The following is a 5,123-nucleotide window of genomic DNA, read 5'->3' on the forward strand; positions in this document are numbered from 1 at the left end:
ATATGTTGAAGTCTTGCGCATTATGTGGGTTACTAATATTTTAACTAATATGTTTTTATCAACCGCAAGTTATATAATACTGTTTAGCTAATATATTTTCTCATAAAATTATATAGGAGGAATCAATTTTTATAGAATAATCACCTTCATACTTGTGACTTCTGCTTTATTAATGCAACAAAATATTTACTTTTGTATCAAATTTAAAACATGTTTAATGTTAGAGAAAATATCAATAATCTTTAACATCTAAATGCACTTCCAAACAACTTGTTTATTTCCCTACTTTTTATACATCAAAATCACTTTCTTTAACATCTCCGATATGTAAACATATGTAGAATGTTTCAAATCACCGGGCCATAACTTCAATTTATTGAGTCATGAAATTTTTTGGAGGCAAACGGCTTTACTATGAGGTCCAAGTGCAAACAATTGAAAAAAAATATATATTAGTAGAAAGAAAATGATAACCGTAAAATTTCAAATGTTGAAATTGAAATTAATATGTGACAACTAATAAATTAAAATCGAGAATGGCGAGATAAACATATCTCGAAAAAGAAATGTATAGGATTATGATATATAGATGTCTACTTCATTTAAAAGATTGATAGAGAACTAAAATAATTAAGAATTTGAAAGGTAATTGGTTCTAAAAAAGGTAAGGAATGTTCACAAAAAAATGGAATAAAAAAATGACAATTTCTCATAAGCAATATTAAATCAACATAGATTACTAAAAAAAAAATTATAAACATATGCTTAAACTATTAAAGGAAAAAAATAGATTAAAACAGATAAAGTATATATGTCACCGACCATGCATTTTATAGTTTTTTTACAGTTCTAAAACAATTAATTGATTTTAATATGACAATTTAATTTAACTATTTAAATTATAATCGATTACAAAACAATAAAATTTTCAAACTGGAAATTATATTTGAATTGAATCGTTAAACGTAAGAATAGTTTGGAAGACTTTTCTTGTAGCAAATATTTAACTTATAATTATGAATAGTCTTTTTTACTTATAAAAGAATTCATGGTTTTAATGTGATAAGTTAATCCAACTAAATTGAATTATAATCGATTAGAAAACAATAAATTATTTTTTTTAGTTATAATTTTAGTTATGCGGTAAGAATTTCGATGGGCTGATAGATACGGGATACGTAACGAGCTTATCAAAAGAAAGTCTTCAAATGTAGAGCCTAAACATGAGCTTTTTGCAAGATGATTGGAAATTCAAAATTTTCAAATTTTATAGTTCAGGTTTTTTTCTTCAAAAGTTGTCCATTTCAGATTTTTAATGGGAGTTGATATTCATCGCCTTCCAATGACTTATCAACGCTCCCATTTTGATAATTTTGTCCTTTTTTTTTTTGATAAAAAACTGATAATTCTTTATCTCTCCTGAATAAAACTGAATTCTAAAAAAAATGATCCGAAAATGGACGATTTCGAAGACGAGATAAATTCTAATATTTGTTTGAGTAAAAAATAATGTAAGGAATAAATAACTTTTTTTTTATCTAATATTACAACCTACTATAGACCCGCATGATATGCAGATTTGTTAATTAATAAATAATAAATAATACATTTCAATTTAATCTTCAACCTATAACTCCAATTTTTTTAACAAAAATAACTCAATATTTTTTATGAAAATTAAATTGGTTAGAGATATACCGAAATACACAACTCATGAAACCTAATTTTATTTTTTAATAATAACGTGGAAGACATCGTTGTCTTGACCATTTTTACGCACATTACAAATAATAACTTATTATATCAACATTTTCTTTGGCATTGTCTATCCAAAATGTATTAATATTTTATTATTATTTCAGTATTTATTTATTTTTTACAGATTCTAGAAACGTATATAATATGAAACACTCCATTAAATTAATAATCCAACAAAACTATGACAATATGTCGTATGCACAAAATTGTTGTAATTAAACTGAATGCTAGCAGGAGCCCAAGTTTGACACAAAACATCAAATTTCGAAAGAACTACAACAATGTATGAAATACGGAAAGCACACAAATCAAAAAAAAAAAAAAAAAAAAAAAACAAACACAACTCACTGATGTAGATTAAAATCGACTGGAGGTTTTAATCGTAAACCAACAAAGATTACAAACTTCTCAAGCTTAACTTGAAAGTTGAATAAACCCAAACGGAATGAATCCTTGCTCCAATGGAGGCTTCAAAATATAATATTCATCAAAGTTACTCAACATTACAAAAGATGGAGAATATATACTCCTTCCAAATCAAAGATAAAGACTAAAAGGCCACCCCTAGGATTACCAACAACTAAGGAGCCCTAAGGGTAAAATAGGAAATGCATAAAGATAGATATTAGGGTAAATAAGTTCAATGGCAAAGAGGTAAATAGTAGAGTGGCAAAACAGTAATAAAGAAGGTGGCAGATCTTGTCCTCAACAAGAAGAACTTGGGGAGGAAGTATTCTCCAGGTCCGATACGCCCCGCGTGGATGTGCTCCTGAACTTGAGGTTGCTGGCTCGAACTCAGTACGCGAGGCGCCCAGTAGATTACGCCCTGCGTCAAGATTACGCCCCGCGTCTTGCGACATACGCCCCGCGTACTCGACCTCCTGATCTGAACTCTCATCCGAGGCTGGATCCATGCCCCGCGCCTCGCCATACACGCCCCGCGTGTATGACCTCTTGGGTTGTTCCCCCGACTTCGAGTCCTTCACGCCTCGCGTCCCAGTGGACACGCCCCGCGTGCTCTGTTCTTCGCCCTTTCCTTCCTCCCTCTCGGTTAGCTTTCTACGGGTCCCATCCTTCAACTCCGGTTCAACCTTTAGGGACCGGATGTCCTCATCATACTCTCCTTCTTTAGAGGAGTTAGGCCCCAACTCAATGTTAGTACAAGGATGACTCTCTCCCAAGGTTGATGCTCCGCTCTCCCCACTAGCAATGCTCGTCTCTTGGGTCGGCTCACCCACACCTAACAACCCGACGGGCTGCTCAACGCAGGTCTCTTCTAGCGGCGTCAGTTCCCGGCTAGGGTACGCAATCAATGCCGCTTTCTTTTCTCCCTTAGTAGGACCCGTCAACGGTATGAGAATATACTTGGCCCCATCTTTGAAAACGGTGTACGTGTTGTCCCGTCCCGCATGTGAGGCGTCACGGTCGAATTGCCAAGGCCTCCCAAGAAGCAAGTGATACACATCCATATCAGCCAAATCACACATAACCTCATCGTGGTAGGCCCCAATAGAGATAGGAACCTTGCACCGGTGAGTGACATTGAGCTTCTCCCCCTCTTTGATCCAGCCCACTCGATATGGCTTCGGGTGTGGCTCGGGTACTAAGCCAAATTTGCTCAAAGCGGCTTTACTAAGGATGTTCTCTTGGCTTCCACTATCAACAATCAATTCACATTTCAATCCGTGGATTAGACCTCTAGTTCTAAACAATTGGTGCCTCGGGTCATGCTCTTGTTCAACCGACATCAGTACCCTCTTCACTACATGGACCTTCCGCTCATCCCCGGATGATCCACTATCAATGGGCTCACAATACAACTCATCATTACCTCCATAATCACCATCATCACATCGCTCAACCATATTAGCGCTCCTCCTCCTTGGACACTCATTCGAACGATGGCCCGGTTCGTTGCATCGGAAACACTTAAATGGAGCCGGTTTTGTGTACGGGTTGTTGCCCTTGGGAAGGGCGGCTGTCCTAAAGGGTCGCACATCTCCGCTAGGTGATTTTCCCCCGCTCAAGATCTTGGTTCCTCTTGAACTAGCACCATTCTTATCCTTGCCCACCTCTTTGGACTCTTCCCCCTCTTCACAAACTTCCTCAATCCTCGGCCTCCGGTATCCATCACGTGCCCTAACATTCAGTTGAGACTCGGCCTTCAAAGCTAGGTTCCTTGCATCTTGAATCCGGATTACCATTTGTGTCCCAATTCTGTCTTGAATATTATACAGTAGCCCCTCTAGATACCTTGAAGTCTTTTGGCTTTCGGTTTCCGATAAGTTAGCCCTTGCCGAAAGCCTTAAGAACTCCGAAGTATACTCGTGCACGCTCCTCGGTCCTTGCGAGCAATTCCGGTAGGAGCTGTAGATATACTGCTCGTAGTCGGGTGGTAAAACCGCTCTCTCATCATCGATTTCATCCTCCTCCAAGACCTAATCGGTTCCCTTCCTCCTCTTCTCCGCTCTTCCTTCACATTATCCCACCATACCGAGGCTCCCCCTTTCAACCTATACACCACTAACCGAACTCTCCTATCTTCCGGTATCCCCGCATAGTCGAAGAACCTCTCCACTTCAAGCAACCAATCAAGGAACCCCTCAATGTCAAGTTCCCCTCCAAATGAAGGTAGATCAACCTTGAGTTTGAAAGCATCATCCCTATCATAGTGTCCTCCATACCCCACTCTCCCATTCATTCCGTCTCTATATTTGCCCCTATCAATAGCATGACCCCCATACGGATCATTCATTCCATAATTTCCCCTTCCATGACCACCTACATCATCATCATTCAAAATATCCAAATTCCCGGCACGCACATGCACGGGACCAACAACATCATGCATATTCATATCATTCACATGCCTAACATTCCCAATACCGACATCATGCTTAATACCCATGTTTCTAGCAATCCTATTCAAGTCGAAATCATCAAATAGGTCGCCGTCACTATCACTATCGGCATTTCTAATGACCATGGTGTTAGGATACCTTACCTCATGAACCCGAGGGTCCACTCGTTGTGGTGCTTGGTTTCTCAAAGGAGGTGGCGTCGGGTGTCTATCCGGTGGAGGCCGGATCGCCTCTTCATTTTTCCGGTGAAGGTCTCCGGTGGGTTGAGTGTGGGTATTCCGAATCTCAAGAACAAGTCTCTCCATAGCAAGTTGCATTTCTCTTCTACCCGCTTCTTGCTTCTCTTCAAACTCCATCATCTTGTCATTCATTGCCTTCATATTTGCTTCTAAGGCTTCAAACCTTTGATCATTGGCTCCAATGGCTTCGGTGGTGATACGTGGTTGAACCATCTCCGAGAAGAAGTCTCCGGTCAAGGAAAACGACTCGGCTCTGATACCAAAT

This window comes from Euphorbia lathyris, chromosome 2, assembly GCF_963576675.1.
Source record: "Euphorbia lathyris chromosome 2, ddEupLath1.1, whole genome shotgun sequence".
NCBI lineage: Eukaryota > Viridiplantae > Streptophyta > Magnoliopsida > Malpighiales > Euphorbiaceae > Euphorbia > Euphorbia lathyris.